Genomic DNA, 15090 nt, shown 5'->3' on the forward strand with positions numbered 1-15090 from the left:
GCTGCTCAACTGCAAAGGCAGCTTTTCTTTTCTCCTCTGTCCGCGCCTCACTTTGCACTCCCCTGTCAGTTCTCTCCTCTTTCTCTCCCTCCTGACTCCCTCGCTCAAGCTGCCAAATGGCAGCCTTTCTCTCCTCCTTACGTCAGTCTCAGCTGCCAAGGGCAGCCCGTACCTCACATTTCCTCCTGACCCTTTGCGCCCCGTTCCTTCCTCTGACTGTCTCGCTGACAGTCCCTCCTATCTCTCCCCTATTCTCTTTTCTTCGTCCTTCTGCGAGCTGCCCAAAGGGCAGCTCCCTTCTCCCGCTCCCAGACCCCCTTTTCCACGCTGCAAAGGCAGCTTTATCTATATTCTTCTCCTGTTTCTCAAGGCTGCAAGACAACCTTTTTTTTCCTTAGCTGTCCCGCCTGCTTTCATGCCTGGCGCTCCGCAAGTCTCTCCTTGGATTCTCGTTGTCTTTCCTTTTTTTCTTGGATCCCCTTTCTTTATTTTATACCTCTTGCTGTCCTTGGATTCTTCCTTGACAAAATAATACAAAACTAATTTGTATCATAAACTCTAAATTAGTAGCAGTTGGGAATTAAGAACAAATTCAAGTAACAAATCCAAAACCAATATTCTATGAAACAATCAATTCAATGCATATAAAATAAACCAAAATAAACCAAAATAAAACCCAATCCAAAAATAAAATCAATATTCTTTCTGTTTATTATTTAAAACTCATTTGTGCTTATTTTTATTTTCTTTGCATAACAAATCCTATAAACATAAAAATAACGTAAATAGCTCAAAAATATAAGGAACTAACTAAGAAAAGACGAGTGAATTCGAAGTAAAAATATATATAAATATGATCCGATCAAATACCCCCACACTTAACTTTTGCTAGTCCTCGAGCAAAACAAAGAAAACATGAAAAAGTAATAACATGAAAAACATTAGCTTCCCTCTATGTGACCCTCATAGAATTTCATTCAAGAAAACAAATCATCAAGAAACATAGCTAGCACCAAACAAGTTAATCCAAATTCATCTTCCTTATTCAAATATTAGCAGTAATCTTTGAATCATCCTTGAAGTGTAGTGTGTGAGATAGCCATGCTAATGCAATTTCAAGTTTTTATTTTTAAAAATCATCATATGCAAACTAGTAACCTTCTCACGGGATATACACTCAATCACATATGTGTTTAGTTTTAATGTGTTTCGCTCAAAGAATCAAATGTGAAATTTCTACCATAAGCTTGCATAAAGATCTCATCTCCACAATCATAATTGCAAAACTTAAATCAAGAGGACTTTTATTGGATGTAATGAGGTTTAGGGAGAGGGTTATTGAAACGAAAGAATAGGAAAACACAAATTCCAAGCTACATTGCAAGCAATTCTTTTCTTTAGATTTATAAGAACTCAAGCTCTCCAACAATTCTTCTAGCACCTCCAACCATACTCTTAAACTGAAACTTTAAAAACTTTTTATTTTCTTTGTATACAATCTTTCTTTTTCTTTTTTTTTTTTTTTTTTTTTTTTAAATACAAACATGAAATACCCCCACACTTATTCTTTTGCCAAACACCTTCAAAGTACTTCACAAACGTTTCTCATAAGACAATCTCACATTGCTCACTAGCTTGCTTGGAAAGGGTAAGGAAAAATGTTTTAGGTATAAGGGTAGACATATCTGGTGATAAGAAATAAAAGGCTCAACATATACGGCTCAAATTGGCAATCTAATGATATCATTTTTATTTGGGAAACATGGTTATTTGGGCCATAATGGTAAACCTAATGCCTCTATCATTTCCAAGTTCATGCAATCAATGACAAACATTTCGAAAGATCGTTACGCAAGTTCTAGAGATGTATCTCACATAAGTTCATCACACATGAAAGAATAGGAGTGTATGAAAAATGCACACACTTTCAATAGGCTCAAAAACTCACATAGGATATATATGGTCACTAAATTCACATATGAAGCTTTAATTCATACTTTAGTTTCACATCAACAAGGCTATGTGCATTTGGTTTTTCAAAGATGGTCAAACATGTACAAACTAACAAGAGAATTAGGAATTTCACAAAACACATGTTAACTAAGTTCTTGATGATCATGGTTTAAATTTTATCCAATTATATCATTGGGTCGGGAAACTAACAAAAATCTAATTCAAAACAATAAGGGAAACAAGAAAATATTTTTGGATTTTTAAATTTTCCGATTTTTTTTTTATTTTTTTTATTTTTTTAAAGAAAACAAAACTAATTAAGAAAACAAAAAACAACAACACAGAAACAAATGAAATTCTAGAGATTTCTACCCCCACACTTAAACTTGACATTGTCCCCAATGTCAGAAAACACTATAATGCAAATAAAAAATAAAAAAATAAAATAAATAATAAGAAACAAAATAAAACAAGTGGACTGAAAACTTCCCTAATTTGCAGTAAAATCAAGCGATGACCCCCAAGCTAAAATTCTGCAATCAACTTCAAGGGTGGAAAGAACCAAAAGTTCCTGCAAAGAAAAGAAATAATTCAGTTAAGTACGCAAGAAAATTAATTAAAAAAAATTGCAAACGAAAAATTGAAAATTACGATAAAAGATAATGAATAAAACTAATAAGTAATCATTGGTCGTGCTTGTTGACTTTCCACAGCTTTCCTCTTGAACAGGGTGACACTTAGCTTTTTACTTGCAAGTGATGATTTGATGATATTGTACGGCGAAGCTTTGCTCTTTGGTGATTTTGCAGTTCCTTATTTGTTCTCCAAGCAGATGTGGCAGCTTCTCTAGTTCTTCATCTCAGACTCCTTCTGCTGGGATGATTGTGCAAGCTGCATTCTTCTCTGCTTGTTTCCTCTGCATGGCGGGCAGGCACGAGGGAGAGGTGTTGGTCTGTTTCTTTCTTCAATCTTTCCAAGTGCCCACCTCTTGCTCTCTTTCTCCTTGTCCTTAGTTGAGGATGAATCAGCACGTTGTCTCCACATGCTTCGAGGTATCATCTTCACTTCCCTTATACGTAAGAGACGAAGAGGAAACACAAGATGATGAGTACTCGAGAGCAAGTGCTGGCTGGAGAAAGGACAGGGAGAAAGCATGATATGAGATACTCTTGCTTTCAACCTTCATGATATGAAATACTTTTGCTTTGAATGGGTTGTTCGCAGGAGTATCCCAAGGAATGAGGAACACAGAGTAACTTAGGAGGATTCTTTGGGAATGCATTTTCGGAGATGAAGAAGTGTTGAGAGGGTGTGCTGAGAGAGTGTGCTTTTGCTGTGGAATGCGAAGGTAGAAACTTATAGGACTTGTCTTCACAACCGGAATTGTTCTCTCACTTAGTGTCGGCAGCCGGTAGATGGATGAATAGTACAAATTACGCGCTTTCTGACAAAGCTGCCCGTAATTTCCGCAAAGCAGATTCCTCATTGATATCTGGAATCGGCGCTTCGAGCTCTGAGCATCGTCGATTGTAGAGGTAGCATGTGACACGTGCGGAGAAATCTGGAAAAGAAGATTTGCCCGTGGGTTGAAGCCCAGCTTTTGAGAAAGCTAGCGTGTCATTGACTGTTGAATTTCCCTCTTTGATTTCTGAATTGGTGCTTCGACAAACTACCCGAGAATTTCGCAAAGCAATTTGCGTGTGACAAGTGACGACACGTCTGGACAAATTGATCTTTTGAAATCCGGGGTTCGGCTCGTGGTTTCTGAGCAAGCCCAGCCTTTAAGAAATGAAACGCCTCTTTTGAGAAAAGAATCCGGCTTTTGAGAAAGGAGCCCCGACTCTTCGATTTGCGAGAGGACGCTTCTCTGATGAGCGCCTCTTTGATTTCTTCCTTTTTATAGAGACGTTAAGCTTGTTCCACAACACACTTGAGCTCCCTCCTGTAAACACTCCCTTCTTGCACTTGTTTAATCTTGATCATTCCGACTCTCTTCTTTCTTCACCACCTCTGAAAAATGTCTGGCCCTTCCGATCGTCGTTTTGACTTGAACATTGGTGAAGAGGCAGCTCCGCCTTCACCAGACAATATATGGCGCCCATCCTTCATATCCCCTACCGGTCCTCTTACCGTGGGGGATTCGGTGATGAAAAATGACATGACTGCTGCAGTGGTGGCCCGGAACCTTGTCACCCCCAGAGATAACAGACTGCTCGCTAGGCGGTCTGATGAATTGGCGGTTAAGGAGTCTCTGGCTCTTAGCGTGCAGTGTGCGAGTTCTGTGTCCAACATGGCCCAACGCCTATATGCTCGAACACGTCATGTTGAGTCGTTGGTGGCTGAAATACAGAGTCTCAAACAAGAGATTAAAGGGCTCAAGCATGAGAATAAAGAATTGCACAAGCTCGCACACAGCTATGCCACCAGCATGAAGAGGAAGATTGACCAGATGCAGGACACCGATGGTCAAATTTTACTTGATCATCGGAGGTTTGTGGGTTTGTTCCAACAACATCTGCCTTCGTCTTCTGGAGCGGCACCGCGTAGTGAAGCTCCAACTGATCAACCTCTGCCGCCTCCTCCTTCTGTGGCCCCGCCGACTGCTGAAGCCCCGCCTACTACTGAAGCACCACCCGACCAATGAATACTATTAGTTTACAACATTGTAAAATATTTTTACTTTTTTTTTTTTTTTTTTTTTTTTTATATATATTTTTTTTAAATTTTTTTTTTTTTTTATTTTATGTAATTTTTTTTTTTTTCATTAATATTAAATTTTATCTTTTTTTTTTTTTTTATATATGTAAATTAATGTAAAGAGACTTTGGTTAACCTTCCCCCACACTTAAACTAAAAAACACAAACTCACAGAAATCAACCAAATAACACAACTAACTAAACAAAACAAAATGAAAGCAGTAAAGATAAGGGTGGAAGAATGCAAAGCTGATTGGGTTAGTGATTCCAAAGTCTCCCTTCGTTGAATGCTTGGGTTGCCTCCCAAGAAGCGCTTGATTTAACGTCTTTAGCCGGACGCATCTTTCCTTTAAATTTCCCTCGGCTCCATTTGAACCTAAAATCAAAGAAAGAAAAATAAATCAAATATCAAAAGTAAAATACACAAACACCAATATAAACATAAACAAAAACAAAAATAAAAGGATTAGCAAAGTTGCTAATCCCCGGCAACGGCGCCAAAATTTGATGCGAGAATTACTTGACACACAAATTAAACCCTCTTTTTGACAATTGTAGTATAGATGTAAGTAGGGTATCGTTCTAGGCCGGGGATTAGGAGGGATTGCTAATCTATTCTAAATTAATTTAAAAATATTAAACAAGACTCAATGATACAAAACTAGGCTAAAAACTCTAATAACTCGAAACACACTTAGGATGACTCAAAATAATGAAAATGATCTGATTAGACACTAAGAACTGAAATGGACGGAAATTGAATTAAAAGACTAACAATAATGAAAACTAATTAAATAATATAATTTAATAATGGATGGGTGTTTGGTTTTGATGAAAAGTAAATTAAACTTAATTAAATTACAGAATTGACAAAAACATAAAATTAAGGTAAAATGATAAATGACGGACTAGCTAGAGGGTTCTTCTCCACACATGACACATATGCAACCTAAATTGATTTTCAGTTGTTCTTTCAATAAATTGTAGTATCTCAATACTCCAGATTAACCGTGAACAGCACTTTTTTAATCTTCAAGTTTTCCTTAAGTTATTGAATTGGACGGGAAAACGCATACAACAATTCAAAACATTCTTCAAAAGTCCCCTACGTGAAAAGCACAATAGAGATACAATCAAAGATCATTAAACTTTGTGAAAACTATAAGCATTGACGAGGCATTCGTAACTATGAAAAGCATGATACTCTTGCCAAGAATTTACTTAACGTGATTGTGACTAGCAACCTTTACTACTTGTGAAAATAAGTTCATAACGATTAGGTGAAATTCACTTATATTCTAGCATCAAATTCATGCATGTAAATTAAGCGTGCACTCTCAACCAACATACACAAATCAGTTTTTATACGAACGGATAAGTAAATTGAAATCACAACTTATGAAATCACAACCGAAGGTAATCAATTCATATTACAAATATATTCATGGCTTTGAATTAACCTCTAGCCAAATTAAATTTAGTTACACATTATTAAAACAAAAATAAAATAAAAGTTTGGAAAGATTTAACCGAAAGAGAGTGAAGCCTCTGCTTCTGTGCTACTGCTGCCCCCCCTGGACTCTCCCCGCTGTCTTTCCCCGTGCTCACCTTTTCTCCCCTTGCTCACCTTCTTTTCTTTCAGCTGTCAGTACGTGCTGACCTCTGACCTGCCTCTCCTCCAATCCCGTGCGCTGCTCAACTGCAAAGGCAGCTTTTCTTTTCTCCTCTGTCCGCGCCTCACTTTGCACTCCCCTGTCAGTTCTCTCCTCTTTCTCTCCCTCCTGACTCCCTCGCTCAAGCTGCCAAATGGCAGCCTTTCTCTCCTCCTTACGTCAGTCTCAGCTGCCAAGGGCAGCCCGTACCTCACATTTCCTCCTGACCCTTTGCGCCCCGTTCCTTCCTCTGACTGTCTCGCTGACAGTCCCTCCTATCTCTCCCCTATTCTCTTTTCTTCGTCCTTCTGCGAGCTGCCCAAAGGGCAGCTCCCTTCTCCCGCTCCCAGACCCCCTTTTCCACGCTGCAAAGGCAGCTTTATCTATATTCTTCTCCTGTTTCTCAAGGCTGCAAGACAACCTTTTTTTTCCTTAGCTGTCCCGCCTGCTTTCATGCCTGGCGCTCCGCAAGTCTCTCCTTGGATTCTCGTTGTCTTTCCTTTTTTTCTTGGATCCCCTTTCTTTATTTTATACCTCTTGCTGTCCTTGGATTCTTCCTTGACAAAATAATACAAAACTAATTTGTATCATAAACTCTAAATTAGTAGCAGTTGGGAATTAAGAACAAATTCAAGTAACAAATCCAAAACCAATATTCTATGAAACAATCAATTCAATGCATATAAAATAAACCAAAATAAACCAAAATAAAACCCAATCCAAAAATAAAATCAATATTCTTTCTGTTTATTATTTAAAACTCATTTGTGCTTATTTTTATTTTCTTTGCATAACAAATCCTATAAACATAAAAATAACGTAAATAGCTCAAAAATATAAGGAACTAACTAAGAAAAGACGAGTGAATTCGAAGTAAAAATATATATAAATATGATCCGATCAGTTTCTCCGTTAGACTCCACGTGAGGTATTGAGAGCTATGAGGCTATGAGGCTATCATACTCCAGAAAAAAAGATGACATCTTTCAGTGGATTGGGAATTGGGTTGAGCACTATTAACACTTGCTTCAGAGCTTTACTACCTGCTATGGTGGAAGAAGAGAATCAGAGATTGAGGCGGAAGAAGATGATGATTCCATCAGCATGTTAGACCTAATAGAGTTAGCCTTTGACAAGGTTCACAACATACATAGGTATATATTTACATATGTATACATAAAATATGCTAGAATTGCAGACAAGATGAAGTTGTACTTCAGGAAGACATTGAGCACCAGTGTATGTAATGGATTGCTGCAGAGGGAGCAGAGAGAGAAAGCCTTCTACTCACTAAGGAATCTTGATCTCAAACCCTAGTGCTAGACAATGTTTGACGTGATTTTCCTATGAGTAGAGACATCCCTCTATAGGAATGAATCTCAATTAAATTCCAGCTATCATGGGATAATTGATTCATTAAAATCATCCACGTTGACTTAATTATAAACCATAATTATCTAACATAACCGTTATTGTCCTATAATCCAGGGATGTCAATTTCCTTACAGTTTTGACTTCAACCAAATTAATTCCAAGTTAATATCCTTATCAGACTTAGTGATGATTCAAATCGAGTCCTTACATTCTCCCACTTCAATTATCACTGAACATGTTCTTTATTAACGTCCAGAATCAACTAGTTACCTTAGAAAGATTTTCATTACAATTTGCACAAACACCCTAAGATCACAATTCCCAAAATTATTCATGCATGATATATAAATGTTAAAAAGATTCAGAACCTTGTTCAAGGGCTCCCACTGATCAGACCAATCCACCATTGTCAAGCTTTTGTTCATTATCATTCATGTCCAACACCAGTCCAAATTTTTTCAAATGTTGCATACGTATATTTGTACACGTAGACTATAACTGAAAAACAAACTTTCAACGATTGTTATAGAAAAACACGATGACAATGGTCTATTCTTATTGAAAATAACACAAGCAAACAAAAGCAATGCTTACTTCATACTATAGCTGAGTCAAAGGAATCAACCGCTCCCATATTTTCAACATGACCTTTAAAGACCCCAACTGCCAGAGGTTTAGTCAAAGGGTCTGCCAACATCAAAGTAGTGTCGATGTATCATAAGCACACCACACCAGCGTTCACCTTATCTTTGATAGTCTGATTCTTTACATCCATCAAACGAATTGCATATGACTTCTTATTCTTTGAAAAGAGCACCGCATCCTTGTTGTACAATAAATAAGAAGTGGTCTAGCAATGGCATCAATCACTCTCATTTCTATAATCAGATCCTTGAGCATCACAGCCTGCTGCGTTGCCTCAAAACATGAAATGTATCCGCTTGCATTGTGGAAGTTTCCAACATTTTCTGTTTCGCACTTCTCCAGGAAATGACACCTCCAGCCATGAGAAAAACATACCCACTTGTTGATCTACTATCATCCTCACAACCCGCGAAATCAGAATCACAATGACCATTGCTTACTAGAACTTCACCTTTAGCACAACCCTCCATGTTGGACCTTTTCAAGACCTTATCAATGAAAGATCTTTGTGAAAGCCCTAGCAACCGTCTCTTCCTATCTCTTATAACCTCAATTCCAATGACAAAAAAGGCTTCACCCATGGCCTATTAGATAAACATAAGCATATCGAGAAAAGTCATCAATGAAAGTCAGGAAATAAACATTCTGGCAAATTGTTTTTGTGGGAAAAGGACCACAAACATTTGAGTGAATGATTTCTAAAAGCTTTAGACTTCTCGTTGGTCGAACCTTCTTTACATTTGTTAATTTTCCTTTCCAGCAATCAACACAGTTTTGTAAATCACTAAAATTCAAAGTGGGCAATATATTTTCTTTAATCAAAAGTTCCATCCCTTTATTATTGATATGTCCGAGCCTCCTATCCCAAAGCATGGAGTACTCTTCATTGATTAAGGATCTTTTAAGTGGCAAACAGGACTCCACATTTATACAATTTGGATTTACCAAGACTTCACAATTTAATTTCCAGAGGTCATTGTTTAGTAAACAAACACTTTTTAGACTTATTAAAAATCCTTACACTTTATGAAAGCATAACTATTCTTTACAAGCTTTGGAGTAGAATTAAACTTCTTGTTAAACTAGAAACATAAAGGACATCAAACAATTCTAAAACAAAACCAGTTGACAACTTGAGATTGAGGGTGCCTATTGCCTCCATAGCCACTTTATTTCCATTTCCTACGTGAATGTGATGGACTTCATTTCTTGTGAATCTCTGCAAGGAATTGGTAATATGCACCGAACAGCCAGTGTTAAACCACCAAAAATTTGGAAGGACTTCAACAAGATGAATATTAACACAAACACTACAAAAAAAAACAAGGCTTTTGTGGCGACAGACATTCGTCACATAAATATGAAAATTCGTCACATTTGACTATATGTGATGAAATTCCAACATCACAATTATCGTCACCTTTACAGCGTCACCGATAGTTTACGTGACGAATGTTAGAGTCGCCACATATTTTTCTTTTACGTGGCACTAATTTTGTCACATATTCTGGTTGTAAGTGACGGAATAAGCATCACAAAATAAAAAAGTCAATGACCAATGTTTTTCGTCTCATATCAAACTTATAAGTGATGATTTTATCGTCACCCAATATAATCCCAAAATGATATGATTAACACTAAATGACATTGAAATCGTCACATATTCTTTTGACATGTGACACAACGTATGTCACATATGTTAAATTAAACACCTATTTAGGAATAATAAATGATGAATTAATTACTTGTTCCTGTTTCGTAATCTAGAATTGCAATTCATAACTATAAGGTAATATACTTCACATTTTTAATTAATCAACAATTAAAGAACATAAGTTGAATACATTCATCAAGTGTACATCCCACAAAATAACATAAACATCCCAATATCAATCTAACTCAGGGTGACCTATCTCAATGGTAGTAATTAGTCATGAAGGCACCAACACTTATACGTAGACAACTTGACGTCCTAACAAAAGGAAAGTCTAATCAACATTGAGGTGCTAACAAAAGAGAAGTCTAAGACACTTGCAGCCAAAAAAGCCTTTAACTTTTGATATTAGACTTTCATCAACTTTGAGGTGCTAACAATAGAGAACTCTACGACACTTGCAGCCAAAAAAGCCTTTAACATTTAATACCAGACTTTCATCTTCATTTTGGAAATCCAATTGAGCTCTCAATTGTTCATCTGAGGAAACCATCCGATAAAACTTGATTTAAAGGAGTACCCTTAGGTGCTTCTTGGATCTGCTTCATCATTCTTTTTCTTCATGTTATCCTTCCATAATAAAATAGAAACATATCAGTTTCTTTTTTAAAGATCAGCTACAATATCCTTAATTAAGAATATACAACTTAAATATTATATGAGACCACCAAGTATAACCTGTCTTTACATATGATTTTGTAGTTTCTGTTTGAATGTGGGTTAAATTGAACTAGGCACATACAAGGTTTTGCTCAAAAAGTAATAAGCATCAATAGCATTAGAAAATACTGCAATAAGCATCAATCGATATCATAAGGATGTATTGGTGGGGCAAACAAAACGAAGAGAAACATAAACTTACTAGGAACACAAATGTAATTTAATTCATAAGGGGCCCTTTCAGCTTCTAGCTAGTTATATCAAGTTTTTTTCTTAAAGTCAATCTTGCATGTTCACTTTATTTGTGCTTTCTAAGTTGTATCTTGTCAAATGACTGAATGACTTATCTATTTGTCTAGAGCAACATCATTGATCCACTGGCAGTTCTTATCTTTGTGGAGGAGGTGGTGGCGGAGGAGGTGCAAGTGCATCAATTGGAGGAGGAGGTAAGGGATCCCTCACCTATTTCACCCTCTTTCCTCACTACGTAGAAGCTGCCATCTAAAATATGAAAGGGAAAAGTAACTAACACGACTAAAATGTTAATATACACAAACCATTATACACATAATGACTATTTGTAAAATTATAGGCCAATAGATTACTATTGTAGGATATGAATTAATTTATAATGCACATATCTCACCACAGTCATCAATCATAATCACTTTATCATCATCATCGTAAGCTCACCAAACTATAAATCCATTGTCTATCCAGGAATCGAAGTCAGATCACTTTTACCCATATTATTGAGCTACACATTCTGACACATTTCAATAGGTTGCCATGATAAAATATATGTAAAATTGTTTAGACAGACATATAATATGATAGGAAAAACTAGCATGCTTTTAGCATATACATGGACAATACTTCATATTCATCATTACTATTCAGATGCAATAATACTTTTGACTAGAGGTAGCATGAATACTATGTCATTTTAAATTGCAAGTATTAAATACAACATACAAACTTGAAACTTTGGTCTTGTACTTAACTAATCTCAAGCTTGAGCACCTATAATCCTGAAAATCAAGAAAGTACAAGAATTTCATATATGTATATACAAAAGTAAATTTGCATCACAGCATAATTAGATGAGAGCATAATATAGAAATTTTAAAAGTCGACTAACCAATTGTAGATGACACACCCTAACCCGAAGACTAGGACGTGCTGGCCGTCACGTGAGCGTGACGTAACCATAACGCAAGCGGAAACGATTTAATAATAAAATACGAGTCAACGAAAACCACTAAATGCAGTTATTTACAACCTAGCATTCTAGGTGCATAAGAGTGTACTAAACACACATAAACAGAGCATAAGCGTCTAGGTGCAGTCAAGTAGGATCATAACTATTTTACAACACCCTCGGGTGAATCCTACATTTATTTAGTCTGTCAGAACGCCGAAGCAGTCCTCGTAGGCCACCAACGCCTCAACTATCAACTAGAACCTGGAGGGGCGAAAAACAGAAAACGTGAGTGGGCGAAAATAAGCTTTTCCAAATCATTTCATAAATCCACAATTATAACCCCTTTTTGGAAAACCTGTATACTTTCCCAGAAAAATAGTATATAGCATATATATCTCAACTGTCTCGATCATCAATCTTATAACAGATTCAATAAAGAATGTACCATGCCAATTTCAACAGTTTAGTATGAATGCATTAACATAATATAATCAGGTAAAAGAAATAATCAATCGGAGGCCCTCTAATAGCCCTGAACGATTGAACCTAGAGCTCAACATCTATCAATCTCACTCTCTGCCGGAGTCACTCCGCGTGACCTGTCCGGCCTTCTGCACATAAGTCGGAACCACCTAATGTAGTCTGAACGACTCATGGTAATATTCGCTCTAGTGCTTCTCTCATCATTCATCTGTATACAATAATCTAAGGTCACCCACCAGTCGTAATCTCACTAACACTCTACGACTGGCCCGTCGTACCCACTCCACGTGGACTGTACGACCAGCATCTACTTGGATCCAAGGCGAGCGTGCGATGCGGTGAATACTATAAGCACTAAACCATGGTGCAGGATATGAGCTCAATATATCATCATTATCAACATAACAGTAATTAAATACTTACCTGTGCGTCCACAGCACCACCTTACATATATGCATCATACGACAGTTCATAATATTCATAACATTCTATGCATGGCAATCAAATCATATTTCATTTCATTTCACTATACTTTTCATTTAAATTTGATTTCTGGGGAAATCGAGTATATAGGTATATATATAAAAACAAATGCCCACTCACTGGTATGTCGCCGGGTCGTAACCCCCTTGACGCCCCTGGATGTGCTCGTCCTCGTTATAGGTCCCACCTAGAAGTGAAATATCTAAAAAACGTCATTTAACACACAATTAACGTACCTAAACCAAACTAGGTAATAAATTCTTCATACGATGCTCAAATTGGGTATATGAATATACCACCGTGACCTACACAACCTCAGGATCACCCCCAAATTTTTAAAATAATTTTTGGAGGTCTCACGCGCCCCCACGCGCCTCACGTGGCACGGACCTACGCGCCCCACACGCGCGGCCACGTGCGTTGCATGCTAACGGCACAGTAACGGCAGTTAGGGAATATTCCGTCAAATCCTAGTATATTCCGTTAAAACCTAACGGTAACGGTAACGGTGTTAGGAATATTCCGTCAGTTTTGACGGAATATTCCCTGTCTTCTCCGGCGAGTCGCCGGTCGCCGGCGACTGTTCGCCGGTTTCTGGAAAAATTTCAAATTCACTTTTCTCCTTCGTTTTTCGTCCATTTTCACGTAATTTATACCAAAATGAAGCATTTAACATGTACAATCACGTTGGAAGGGTTTTAAGGCCTAAAAACAACTAGATCATACGTTCCAAAATTTCTCAAATTCGGCCAAACTCGAAACCATTGATCCCGACGTCCATTTTGTTCAAACGAGGCACTCCGAGCCTCCTTGGAACTTCCTAAGACTCGTGGTGATCTTGGTTTGGCCTAAAACACAACCAAATCAAAGTTCGTGAACAGTACAAAATCACGGGGCTTTAAAAACTAGGGTTTCTCGAAGTGAAACTCACCTGAAACTTATACCCCCGTGCTCGTGAAGTTCCCAAGATCACAATGGTGATCTTAGATTGGACGTTGGTGTAGAATTGTGGTTGTTCTTGGTGTTTGCCTTGAGTTCGAGTGAGTTCGAGAGTAAGAGAGAGAATGAGAGAGTCTGAAATGAAGAAAGAGAGAGAGAGTGTGTGACTGAGAAGGATAAGAGCTGAGGAAGAGACAACCTACGGGTTTTGGGGAAGGAATTCGGGAGGTAGGACCCTACCTAAAGTCCAAATACAAAATAACACAGTTTAGAAATTTTTTAGGTAAAACAAACACCAAAATTACGCACCTTAATCCCGTTTAAGGGCGTTTTTTGTAACTTCACGTCCTCGGAATTTATAATTCCGGGACGGGCTGTGACAGTAGATGTTCAATCAATTTACTAGTTCTAGTTTCCTATCCTCCCAACAAATTATTTTGGCTTCTTATATCCCATCAATTACAAATTAATTCAAATCTTTTGTTCTCTTCCTCCATTGTAAAGCACTTGAAGGTACTTTGGGTAGAATATCTGAATCTCTTAGCATGCCAATGTCAAACTACATTTTGCTCCAACAAGCGACTAGGATGTAAAATCCAATCTAATCCCAAACTTGGCAGGTTAAAAAGATGGGGAACATGAAATCCAAATTTAAGCTTGCATAGTGCATGTCCAACGCCCTAAAAATGAAGTGCGTTCAAGAAAGTGGCAAAGCCAAATTTAGCCCTCATTGTTCTAGTTTCTTGAGATTTTCAAAATCACCCTATTTAGCTTGCAATACAATGCACCAAATCACATAATAAACCAATTACAAAAGGGCAATGGCACAGCACCGTTGGCACTCTCATGTTTAACTTTTGGCGCTACATATATTACGTGTATAAAAACTGTAAAATACTTAGTTTGAAGGCCTAAAAGCATTGCACTTAGTATATAGGTAAATAAATGTGTGGGAAAGTGGAAGAGTACCATAACAAAAAGTGCTCCAATGAGAAATAGAATAGGAAACCCTCTAAAGAACGCGAAGGGTCCTCTAGATTTTAGAATTGTACACAATACTAAAATTGTACTTGTACCTGAACTGACAAACACCAAAATTTAATCAATTCAATCAAACTCAAATTAATTAACAAAATATTATTTTGTTTGAGAATTTTATTAGACGATATGGGGTGACTGATGCTGCATAATTGATGCTGCATACTGGGTGACTAATGCTGCGTAACTGATGCTACATATGACTGATGTTGCATATGGATATTAGACGATATGGGGTAACTGATGTT

General features: G+C 37.3%; 1 pseudogene; it reads left to right on the forward strand.

Annotated features, from left to right (window-relative positions):
- The first annotated feature begins 7278 nt into the window (after positions 1-7278).
- LOC126618113 (uncharacterized) overlaps positions 7279-15090 on the forward strand; it is a 36388-nt pseudogene continuing 28576 nt past the window's right edge.

The sequence above is a fragment of the Malus sylvestris genome, chromosome 4, assembly GCF_916048215.2.
Source record: "Malus sylvestris chromosome 4, drMalSylv7.2, whole genome shotgun sequence".
In the NCBI taxonomy this organism is placed as follows: domain Eukaryota; kingdom Viridiplantae; phylum Streptophyta; class Magnoliopsida; order Rosales; family Rosaceae; genus Malus; species Malus sylvestris.